The sequence below is a fragment of the Eschrichtius robustus genome, chromosome 1, assembly GCF_028021215.1.
Source record: "Eschrichtius robustus isolate mEscRob2 chromosome 1, mEscRob2.pri, whole genome shotgun sequence".
Classification (NCBI taxonomy): Eukaryota; Metazoa; Chordata; class Mammalia; order Artiodactyla; family Eschrichtiidae; genus Eschrichtius; species Eschrichtius robustus.
The window spans coordinates 22,264,216-22,277,588 of record NC_090824.1 but is presented as its reverse complement, the minus strand read 5'-3'; the positions used below and the strand labels follow the sequence as shown (position 1 = coordinate 22,277,588).

General features: G+C 35.2%; 1 protein-coding gene across 7 annotated transcripts in view; it reads right to left on the bottom strand.

Annotated features, from left to right (window-relative positions):
* CEP128 (centrosomal protein 128) overlaps positions 1-13,373 on the bottom strand; it is a 432,903-nt gene that overhangs the window by 390,592 nt on the left and 28,938 nt on the right. The gene's annotated exons all lie outside the window — the stretch shown is intronic.

Sequence of the window (13,373 nt, the reverse complement as noted above, 5' to 3'; positions counted from 1 at the left end):
TCAGAGAAAATTTTGAACTAAGTTATGTTAATAGAAATATAAAAATAGTAAATATAAATATTTTAAGACCCAATTCTAACATCTGGTTTTAAATAGCATCTGTCACTACCTATTCCATCTTTCTATTACCATCAGATTGATGTGCCACCCATGCTTAGAAACATAACAAGGCCAACATATCTGAAAAAGGGAAAGCCTTCCTCCCTTCTAAACATTCCTTCAGAAACCTCAGATCTATAATAAACAGGAAAATGAACAGCTGTCACAGTGACTTCTGCTTTGAAAAAAAAGTGTACCGCCCAATTCTGTATCAGAGTATCTTTCATTCATTCAAAGATTTCAAATCCCAGAAAACCATGTGGTCATATGTTGGACTGTTAGTACAAACTAGGATCACAGTTGTCCAGATGCTCTCTTCAGGTTATTAGGGAGTTAGCCAGCAGGGAATATAAGACAACATCTTTTAAGACCTAAAGAGCTACAATAAATAAAATCATGCTTAATACTGAGAATATCATCCAGAGCTGTACAGAACTATCGACCTGAAAAGAGGATTCAACTAAAACCCAAAGGAACAAAGAGTAAAACTTAGGAAAATCCACATACCCTGAATTGCTGAGAAACTTCTGGTCTAGATATTTTAGCCAAGGATGAATAAAAAATAATGTATGGATCCAGAAAACAAGTCATCTATAACTCTTTAAAGAGAATGTCAAAACAAAACAATTGATTGAAAAGAGAGGACTTCCTAAATTCAGCCAAAATTAAAAGGTAGAACACCACTTATATGGGGAATAAGTTGGTTTCCTTGGGGAACTGTGCAGAAAGAAAGTAGCTTCAACTGAAGGAAGAGCACAGCTGAAACAGAATATGAGTCACAAATGAGCAAATCCTTTTTCACTTTGGTTGTTTGGACTTAGCTGTTCTGGAGAACCAACGTTAAAATAGTCTGGATTAAAAGAAGTAGAGTTAGAATTTCAACAATTTATCTCTATTGCCACTCTCATTTCTGAAAAAAAAAAAAGAAAAGAAAGAAAAAGCTAATATTTCCATACCCTCTGTTCCCTGCTTCTCTAAATTGGCATATGTACAATAATACCATCCTGCCTGAGTGTTCACCAGCTGTAGGACCTAGACTATCAATCCAGGAAACATACAGATGAGGCCTGGGAGAACTAAGGTCCACCTGGAGAGTAATTTATACACAAGTAAAATAAAAAACTATGTTTAACATGTAAGTAGTCAAGAGGTCTTATTACACAGTGAACACAAAATAGCATATCAGTAATCTATGACAAAGAGAATAAAATTGTACAATGTTAAAATTAAAAACCTCAAATCCAAACTGTAACATGAAAAAAGGACTAGAAAGGTAAAACGACTTTAGATCACACAAGTTAGTGACAGAATCAGCTCTACTAACTTTTCCTGTGTTTATTATTTGCATCTTTCAAACTAAGCCTGATGTCAGTATCCCTTTTTTTCATAGTTTTTTTTTTTAATTGAAGTAAAGTTGATTATGCTTTTGGAAGTAAAGTCAGCTGACATTTCTAATTATTGCTTCTTTTTGAAGGTAATTTGCCCCTTACAGCTCTGGCTCTGTTTAAGATTTTCTCTTTGCCTTTGAGTGTCAATGGTTTTACAATGATATGACTACGTACAGCTTTACTTGTAGTTATCCCATTTCTGACCCATAGAGATCATGGAATCTGTAGCTTAATCTCTTTCATGTGTTGTAAATTTTCAGCCACATCTCTTCATTCTTTCTGCCTCATTCTTTCTTTCCTCTCCTGGAAATCCAGTTGGATTTAAGTTTTATCTTTTTTACCAAATCCCATGGGTCATTTATGATCTTTTCTGTATTGTTCATCCTTTCATTCCTCCATTCTTCTTTCTGGATATATTATGCTGATCTATCTCTCAATTTATTCTCTCTTCAACAGTATACAAGCTGTTACTTAATCCATCTGTTGATGGTTTTTTCTAATTTATTTGTTTGTTTATCTTAGTTATATTTTTCAGTTTCTGTAATTTTCATTTTTTGTTTTTTTTGTTTGGATTTTTTTAGAGTTTTCAATTCTTTGTCAAAATTCTCAATCTTTTCATTTCTTGAACAGGTTAATCATAGTTATTTTATAATCTCCTACATGTTTCTGTTGTCTGTTTTTTCCCTTGGTTTTCAGTCAACTCTTGTATTTTCTTATGCCTGAGTATTTTTTTTATCATGTGATAGACATTGTATATGAAAACTGTAGAGTTATTTAAAGCTCTGGATGATGACATCTTCCTTCAGAAGGGATTTGGGTTTGCTTCTATCAGGAAGTTAGGCTAGGGTCACTAGGAAACCCAACGTACCTTAATTCATTAGAACTGAGATGATTCAAAGCTGGGCTTCTGTCCCCATCAGCACTGGTCAATTTTCAATTTATCACTGCTCTTATTTTCAATTCACCATTTTTCCTAGGCTACCACCCTTTGGGGTCTCAATCAAAAGCTGGAGGGTTCCTGAACTCCAATTTTGGTCCCTCTAGCCTCTTTGAGTCTACAGATAGCTCTAATCTTATCTGCTTCTAAGCCACCTCTTTTGAAATCAGCTACTGCCTTGACAGAGAAAGAGTCCCAAATGTAGGACTCTTCCTTCTGGACTTCTATTTTTGCCAGATCTTGACTATAAAATTCCTCACTGTCTTGGTAGTTCTCTGATGGTTTCATAATATTATTTTTTACATTTTTTTTCACCTTTCCAGTTGATCTGAATGGGAGAGTTGATCCAAAATAATCTTATCTACCAATGCCAGAAGCAGAACTTGCCAGCATCCTTTTTATGTGGGCTTATTTGCTAACAAATCCTGAGCTGTAACTAAAAGCTGATTAAGAAGATGAATTTTCACACACACATGCACACACACAATATCACTGCTAACAACAAAAAACTCACCATGGAACATATGGGAAAATATTGCAGAACAACAGAAATGATACATTACCCCCAAAATCTAGGAGGAATAACAGATGTTGGAAAATTGGTCATTTCAGAAATAAGATAAAAAGTTAGACAAACTATTTGGCAACCTCATTTTAAAACTCTCAAAAGATATAAGCCATTGAACAAATGAACAGGCTAATACATAAAGACCAAAAAAATGAACTGTAAAAGGTAAATGAGTGAGATGAAGATTTCTTTGAATCACTCCTATAAACATCATGGCAAAAACAGATCCTCTACCTAAGATACAAAACTAAACATGTAATAAAATTAGAACCTACACTTAAAGTAGCAATAATACAACAGACACAGCACAATATCTAGTCATGATGTACAAAACCAATTTGATAACTCCTAAAATACAAAAACCAAAAGATAAAAAGATATAAAATTTGTTTTAAACTCTTTAGGATTATAACTTCTAATTAGGTGCAAAAGCAAACCAAACTCGAAATTACATAAAAACAAAACAACACTAATAAAATTCAATTTAATATTAATTTATAATACTATGATGGATAATGCTATTTTGCTGAAACTAAATCAGTGTTCCACACAGACTGTGGTACTGACTGCAATGGTGCAGATTCTAAAAGTTTATCATGGGGCTTCCCTGGTGGCGCAGTCGTTGAGAGTCTGCCTGCTAATGCAGGGGACACGGGTTCGAGCCCTGGTCTGGGAAGATCCCACGTGCCGCGGAGCAACTGGGCCCGTGAGCCACAACTACTGAGCCTGCGCGTCTGGAGCCTGTGCCCCGCAACGGGAGGGGCCGCGATAGTGAAAGGCCTGCGCACCGCGATGAAGAGTGGCCCCCGCTTGCCGCAACTAGAGAGAGCCCTCGCACGAAACGAAGACCCAACACAGCCAAAAATAAAAATAAAAATTAATTAATTAATTAATTAACTAAAAGTTTATCATGAATACCTCACCACATACCAAGTGTTGATTCCATTTCCCCCACTTTCCCCTATATAAACCACCGCAAAACCAGCATCACAGAACATGTTATGACATATTTTCACCTCAACTTGATATAAATGTACCATTTACATATTAGGTCTATTCTTTTATCTCTGTTCATTTGACATTAGACTAAAACAAATGAAGCATTACTATAATGTACCAGTAAGAATAAAAATAAAACTTGGGCACTGAAATTGAATGGCAATACTTGTTTGCAACGTAGTTTATCCAAATTGTTAAGACATGCTTTTAAACATAGAAGTCAAGTGGGAAATCTCTCTATAGCCAAAGATGAAATAATTTGGGTATCAATAAAAATATTAACTACAATGGAATAAAGCAGTTCAAATATGAATAAATTTGTGAGTTAATGATACTCAAGGAGAAAAAAATAGTCACTGGTCACCAGCAGAGAATGCTAGGGGAATAACTCATTATTTTGGAAACTAGTAAATAAATTAAAAAATTTTTTAACTGTATAAGCTTTCAGGTTAACATTAACATAGCAAATTTTAAAATCCTCATAGAGATCTCTGAAAGCCCTGTGACATCTCTATTTGAAAGTCTGATTTGAGACAAAATATAAGTCAAGCTTAGAGAATCGAAAGATACATACAACTCGGAAAAACTGACTATACTGCACACCAAATCTATGCAAAGAGATCATCCAGGCAGCAATGGGTACTCCATATAAGAGGTGTGATCATTAAAAACATCATGATTCACAAGGACCAGAGGAAAGCCTAGCAGTCCTTTCCTCAGTTCTACTCCTTTTGTTTCTGTTCCTGTTGACGTATTTCACACCCTAATATTTTATTTTGAGGATGAAATAAGATAATGTATGTAAAATAATTAGAGCAATGCCTAGGGAAGATTAGTTTGTTGAGTAAATGATAGTTTTTACTGTGATGATTACAGACAATGAATATAAGAGCAAAAGTAAATGAAGAAATGGGATGTTTTAATCTGGAGAAGCTCTTTAGAAGAATGTCATTCCCTAAAAATGACTTCACTGAATTCTTCTAGTTGCATGTCTACAGGCTCTTAAACAGCAAAAATATCAATATTCTCACTATCAGCTATTTCTTTTTAACCCCACATCTAACTCCTCCATAATATAATTCAAATTTCATTCCAGCATTATCACTTTTCATTTCTTTGCCACGCTTTCACCTTTTTGACCAATTCCTTTATTATTATTATTATTATTTATTTTTGTAAAATAGCATGCAGGTTTATCATTGGGAGGCAAGGAGGTATCACAACTATAATTTTCACTGTCTGCGACCCATCAGCAACAGACTTCAAAAGCAGCAATTTGTTATTTATACAATAATGTGTGGACTGAAGAGCCAGCAGCAAAGTTTGTCCTTTTTGCAGTTACTCATCGTTAATATACTGTTGTGTTAGCTGAAATGTAAATTGTGTTGTTTGGGGACTGGTGTTATTTGACCAAATAGGGGTAATGAAATTCATGCACATCGAAACCATGCAACAAGGACCAACTGTCTTTACTTTTCAGAGTCCTGAAATAGCTGCTCCATGCATTCGGAGAGGTTTTATAGCTGTATTCAGTGGAAGAGTATGCTAAACTCCACTTCGCCTGGGACCAGAACTCTGGTTTGTTTGTTTAAGTAAAAAAATATTGACTTTCCAAAATTCATTAATAGCAAGCTTCTTGACCAGTTTCTGGGAAGGTAAGGTTTCCAAGCAACTGTAAACAACTAAGAAACTAGGCACCAACTTCACACACACTATCAAAAATGCCTAAGAAATAAATCATATTCAGTAAAATTTGACTTCAATAAGACGAGATGAAAAAAGGCAAAGAACCACATGGGTAAACTTCCTTGGTCAATTTACAGTTACTGATACTAATAACCAGTGTATCTCACGTATTCACATTCTCAACAAAACTAATCACATCCTTGACTAAGCTCACTGTGAGAAAGAGAAAAACATATCACACTAAAACTAGTCACTAGGAAATTCTTAAAAGATATCTACCATTACTTCCACAAAGAGACCATAATAAAAACAAAGTAGGAACAGTGATTACTCACACATAAATATAGTAGCTACCAAATATTCAAATAATTACCTTACATACAAATGAAAAACACAACTTTAAAAAAAAAAAAGCCAACAAAAACTTTGATAAAAATTCTAAATGCTGCAATTCAAAGTCAGCTTAAATTCTGGAAACCATTAAAGATCCTATTTAGTTTCTCCAGATACTTTCTTACTCCAAAGTATCCCTTATTTTCATACTAAGAAAATATATCCCCTAACATAACACAGATTATACAGAAATGCATGCAAAGTATAGGTAACCGCATTCACTTAGCTGCATAGTTGAGCAGAAATTGGAGACATCTGAATATTTCATCTAACCATTTAGTTTTGTTTTCACCTGACAGTAAAGAGTCAGTATTTGGCAAACATTCACAATGTATATAGCACTGGTGACTATGGAGACAGTCTGTGTAGTAAGTTTAGATATACCTATAACGTTGACATTAGAAACAAAAAAAAAAAATTAAAGTACTTTGATTTACAAATGTTAGGGGTCAACTTGGCAAAATCCAGGACAAAAGTAGAGGCAGAAAAGAGGTCATTTTAAAAAGTTTGTCCTGGGTAATAATGTCAACCGTAGGCACATTGATTAAGTGCTTTCTGCTTGACTTTCCTTCACTGCCTGTTTCTCCACAGAATGCCAAGGTTGATCTGGCAATACACTGCAAAATAGATTGGTTGTAGAGTTAATTTTATCAGCTCTATTTTGGTTCCTTACAATCTATCAAAACTAGAACAAAGAGAAGGAGGAGGACAAAAAAGGAGGTGGAAGAGGTGGAGGAGGAGGGGAGTTTTATAAAATTAGAGTGCAAATTTATGGTTTGCATACTTTTCTGGTCCCACCATCTGTTGTTAAAATGTATTTTTTAAATGGTTGCTGCTACCTTATTTTTTATTTACCAGAAAGACCATTAGCTCTGACTGCTATCCCTAACCTCTCTCCATAGGCTGATTTATGGAAATATAAGTCTGTACTAATACTTCTGAAATTTAGAAATTCCCTTTCAAATGATACATCATATTTATTTATGTGACTATTTTATTTTTAAATGAGAGCTCATATATTCAAAGCCCATATAGCATACATATTCTAACAATTTTTATAATTTTTTAAAGTATTTCCATATAATATTCTGAGTGTTATTAAATGAGCATACATGAGGGTTTCCCTGGTAGTCCAGTGGCTAAGACTCTGAGCTCCCAATGCAGGGGGTCTGGGTTCGATCCCTAGTCAGGGAACTAGATCCCACATGCTGCAATTAAGAGTTCCCATGCCATAACTAAAGATCCTGCATGCCTCAACTAAGACCCGGTGCAGCCAAATAAATAAATAATTTTTTTTTTTTAAATGAGCATGCATGGAAAATGGAATGTGCTCTTAATAGTACATTATTGTATTTTGGGTGGACAGACAATATAATCATGAACATAAGGGGGGAAAAGCAGCATTATGTATGCTGTCTAATTTAGCATATACTCTGAAGTCAAAACAATCAGATACACCTATCACTGTGAACGTTACAACACATTATGTTGTTTATAGTCACAATAATACACAAAAGAAACCGAAGTGAGGCCCAATGAATTCAAGGAAAGGAAAGGAAGAGTACTGAGTGCCTATAATGTACCAAGTACTTAGTGCCTATAATGTACCAAGTACTTAATCTATATTAAGAACACAGCAAATACTTGAAGATAGGGATTACTGGATGAATTAAAGAAGTAACAAGAAAATAAATGTTTAGCAAGTGTCTAAAACAGCGTGACTACTTCAATAAATGTTAGTTATAATAAGGCATATATAATTATGTTCATTTTTCAGATGATTAAACTCAAGTTCAGAAAGATTTAATAACTTGCCCAAAGTCATTGAAATGGTTTCTAGTGGAAAAAAATCAGGATTCAATTTTAAGTCTGACTCCAAAGTCTACATTTTTCCACTAGCCTCAAAGCAAAATTTTGTAAAAATTATTCTCCTGTCTAGTAGTTTCATGAGAAACTTGGCAATAAAATTTTAAACATAAGACTCTACGAACCTAATTCCTAAGATCTGAAATATATTTACAAAAAAAGGTCCTAACAGAATTCAGTTGTTCCATTACAATTTCTTACCCATAGATTCTCACTACTTAGCACTGAAGTTGTTAAAAGATGGAACAGTTCTCACCTTTAGGACAATTAGTAGAACTCAGCCAGAGGGAAAGGGATGAGTACCTTCAGCTCTGGGATATTACAAGTGGCTTGTGCCTGGCTCCAAACCATTAACATTAAGCTTCTGGGCTGTCACTATGTATATTTGACAACTGAAATCCATTGAAAAGAAGAAAAAACCTGGACCTTATTATTTAACATTCAAATTTTTCCAAAGTTCATATATGCCAGATGGTAATGTCCTATTACTCCCAAAGGGAAATTTTAATCAGAGTACTTAATTAGAAGAAAAATTACCTATTAATGCAAGCCTCTAAGCTCTAATTTGATTTTACTATATTTTAACCACTCTTTTCCTTAAAAATGTATTTAATGAATCTGCTGATTTGAATCAAAAGAACTGTATCTTTCTTTTATACCGAATATTAACTACTTTAGCCTCATCAGCTGCAGTCCAAACTTCCACTGCAGAAGGTATTAACTTTTTATGTTGAATATTCCTTCTTGAGGGCATTCCATTTTTATGGCATTAACATAAAAACAAACCTGTTCTCTCATGAATAGGAACACACAGCTCTAGAAATGTTCTAAACATTAAGCTAATCAATTGTACTATTTAACACAGGAGTATATGTTCCAAATATTCCCAGTAAACTTTCATATAAAACCAACCCCACAGGTCCTCTTTGGACCAAATGTTCTCAGACCTCCCAAGAAATTTACAGCATGAGAAATAATGCAGGATGACACTTACTTAAGGTCATGAAGTTCATTAAGACCAAAGATCCTAAGTCATACCATCCAACTTAATATGGCTCATTGGTTGGGCCGGCTACAAGAAAGGCTTGTAAAAAAAAAAAAAAAATCAGTGGTTGTTACTTAGGAAGAAGGGGGAAACCAATGCTGGTGTAGGCAACCTGCAGAATCCACCACACTGCCTTAAGTGGCAGCTAGAACAGCCAACTTTGGCAAGCCTTCAATGCCAATCCTAGCTCAGCATCAGACTTCTTCCCATTCTGTTTCTGTATTTGTTCCATCTAACTCTCATTCTGGACATTGCACCAGCTGTAACATTAATGACTTGTGTGACAATGGGCTTTGGTTTTTCAATCAGTTAAGATAATTTCCAGAATCTAGTTTATAAATGTAAATAATATAACCCTTCAAACTTTGAATCCAAAATCCCAATTTTCAGAAAAAATAAATACATATCATCATTAAAATGTGGGCAAGCACAACTCAATGATGTGAATGAATCCTGATGCTGGGTTTTGGGATAATATCCTATCCTTGGCTCTGTCACTGACTAACTGTGAGACTGTGGGCAAGCTAGTACCTATTCTGTGCCTTAGTTTTTTTATCTTGTAAATGAGGATAATAATAGTATCTACGTAATAGGACTGTTGAGAGAATTAAATGAGTTACCACAAAAAAAAAAGGTACCTGTAAACTAAGCTTATGCAGATATTCCCAAAGAGAATATGAAAAGGTAGATGCTACTTCTCTATGAAACACCACACACCCCATTGCTGATCCTCTAAAACTGCTCAACTCCTCACAGAGAGAGGCCTTCACATATTATAAGCAAATAAATAAATTTAGAGTTGGAATAAAGATTCAAGAAAACAACAGTGAAATTATGTACATTTCAAGAAAAGGTAGTCAAAAAAGTGACTCATCATGACTCCTGACCCTTACAAAACCAACAGGAATAATTCTCACAATTCTCTTGTTAGGGCAGATCATCTCAGGAGGAAAGCATTGCACTGAATATTTACATAGCCCCTCACTCACTGGCGAATTATGTTCACAAAACTGAACCTCCATAAAATAAATATGTAAGTTCATACACAGTTGACCCTTGAACAACATGGGTTTGAACTGCACTGGTCACATGCGGATTTTTTTCAGTAGTAAATACCACAGTACTACATGATCCAAGGTTCGTTGAATCCATGAACACAGAACCACAGATACAGAGGAACTGCAGAGAGGGAGGAACCTCAGATACCAAGGGCCACTATAAGTTATACACAAATTTTCAACTGGGTGGAAGTCCAGAGCTCCAAACCCCATGTTGTTCAAAGGTAAACTGTGTATCACTTGTATCCATTTCCTGAGGTTTAGCATTAGTATCATTTATAAAATTTAAGTTAAAAATAAAAGTTCTTGAGATAGCCTCATCCACCAGACGGCAGACAGCAGAAGCAAGAAGAACTACAATCCTGCAGCCTGTGGAACAAAAACCACATTCACAGAAAGATAGGCAAGATGAAAAGACAGAGGGCTATGTACCAGATGAAGGAACAAGATAAAACCCCAGAAAAACAACTAAATGAAGTGGAGATAGGCAACCTTCCAGAAAAAGAATTCAGAATAATGATAGTGAAGATGATCCAGGACCTCGGAAAAAGAATGGAGGCAAGGGTCAAGAAGATGCAAGAAATGTTTAACAAAGACCTAGAAAAATTAAAGAACAAACAGAGATGAACAATACAATAACTGAAATGAAAACTACACTAGAAGGAATCAATAGCAGAATAACTGAGGCAGAAGAACAGATAAGTGACCTGGAAGACAGAATGGTGGAATTCACTGCTGCAGAACAGAATAAAGAAAAAAGAATGAAAAGAAATGAAGACAGCCTAAGAGACCTCTGGGACAACATTAAACGCAACAATATTCGCATTATAAGGGTCCCAGAAGAAGAAGAGAGAGAGAAAGGACCAGAGAAAATATTTGCAGAGATTATAGTCAAAAACTCCCATAACATGGGAAAGGAAATAGCCACCCAAATCCAGGAAGCGCAGAGAGTCCCATACAGGATAAACCCAAGGAGAAACACGCTGACACATAGTAATCAAATGGGCAAAAATTAAAGACAAAGAAAAATTATTGAAAGCAGCAAGGGAAAAACAACAAATAACATACAAGGGAACTCCCATAAGGTTAACAGCTGATTTCTCAGCAGAAACTCTAGAAGCCAGAAGGGAGTGGCATGATATACTTAAAGAGATGAAAGGGAAGAACCTACAACCAAGATTACTCTACCCGGCAAGGATCTCATTCAGATTTGATGGAGAAATCAAAAGCTTTACAGACAAGCAAAAGCTAAGAGAATTCAGCACCACCAAACCAGCTCTACAACAAATGCTAAAGGAACTTCTCTAAGTGGGTAACACAAGAGAAGAAAAGGACCTACCAGAACAAGCCCAAAACAATTAAGAAACTAGTCATAGAACTTACATATGGATAATTACCTTAAACATGAATGGAGTAAATGCTCCAACCAAAAGACACAGGCTTGCTGAATGGATACAAAAACAAGACCCATATATATGCTGTCTACAAGAGACCCACTTCAGACCTAGGGACACATACAGGGGATGGAAAAACATATTCCATGCAAATGGAAATCAAAAGAAAGCTGGAGTAGCAATACTCATATCCGATAAAATAGACTCTAAAATAAAGAATGCTACAAGAGACAAGGAAGGACACTACATAATGATCAAGGGATCAATCCAAGAAGAAGATATAACAATTATAAATATATATGCACCCAAGAGAGGAGCACCTCAATACATAAGGCAACTGCTAACAGCTGTAAAAGAGGAAATCGACAGTAACACAATAATAGTGGAAGACTTTAACACCTCACTTACACCAATGGGCAGATCATCCAAAAGGAAAATAAATAAAGAAACAGAAGCTTTAAATGACATAACAGACCAGATAGATTTAATTGATATTTATAGGACATTCCATCCAAAAACAGCAGATTACACTTTCTTCTCAAGTGCGCACAGAACATTCTCCAGGATAGATCACATCTTGGGTCACAAATCAAGCCTCAGTAAATTTAAGAAAATTGAAATCATATCAAGCATCTTTTCTGACCACAATGCTATGAGAGTAGAAACCAATTACAGGGGAAAAAATGTAAAAAACACAAACACATGGAGGCTAAACACTACATTAGTAAATAATCAAGAGATCACTGAAGAAATCAGAGAGGAAATCAAAAAATACCTAGAGACAAATGACAATGAAAACACGACAATCCAAAACCTATGGGATGCAGCAAAAGCAGTTCTAAGAGGGAAGTTTACAGCTATACAAGCCTACCTCAAGAAACAAGAAAAATCTCAAATAAACAATCTAACCTTACGCCTAAAGGAACTAGAGAAAGGAGAACAAACAAAACCCAAAGTTAGCAGAAGGAAAGAAATCATAAAGATCAGAGCAGAAATAAATGAAATAGAAACAAAGAAAACAATAGCAAAGATCAATAAAACTAAAGGCTGGTTCTTTCAGAAGATAAACAAAATTGATAAACCATTAGCCAGACTCATCAAGAAAAAAAGGGAGAAGACTCAAATGAACAGAATTAGAAATGAAAAAGGAGAAGAAACAACTGACACTGCAGAAATACAAAGGATCATGAGAGATTACTACAAGCAACTCTATGCCAATAAAATGGACAACCTGGAAGAAATGGACAAATTCTTAGAAAAGTACAACCTCCTGAGACTGAACCACGAAGAAAGAGAAAATATAAACAAGACCAATCACAAGCACTGAAATTAAGACTGTGATTAAAATCTTCCAACAAACAAAGCCCAGGACCAGATGGCTTTCACAGGTGAATTCTATCAAACATTTAGAGAAGAGCTAACACCTATCCTTCTCAAACTCTTCCAAAATATAGCAGAGGGAGGAAAACTGCCCAACTCATTCTACAAGGCCACCATCACCCTGATACCAAAACCAGACAAAGATACTACAAAAAAAGAAAATTACACACCAATATCACTGATGAATATAGATGCAAAAATCCTCAACAAAATACAAGCAAACAGAATCCAACAACACATTAAAAGGATCATACACCATCATCAAGTGGGATTTATCTCAGGGATGCAAGGATTCTTCAATATATGCAAATCAATCAATGTGATACACCATATTAACAAATTGAAGAATAAAAACCATATGATCATCTCAATAGCTGCAGAAAAAGCTTTTGACAAAATTCAACAACGATTTATATAAAAACTCTCCAGAAAGTGGGCATAGACGGAACCTACTTCAACATAATAAAGGCCATATACAACAAACCCACAGCAAACATCATTCTCAACGGTGAAATACTGAAAGCATTTCCTCTAAGATCAGGAACAACACAAGGATGTCC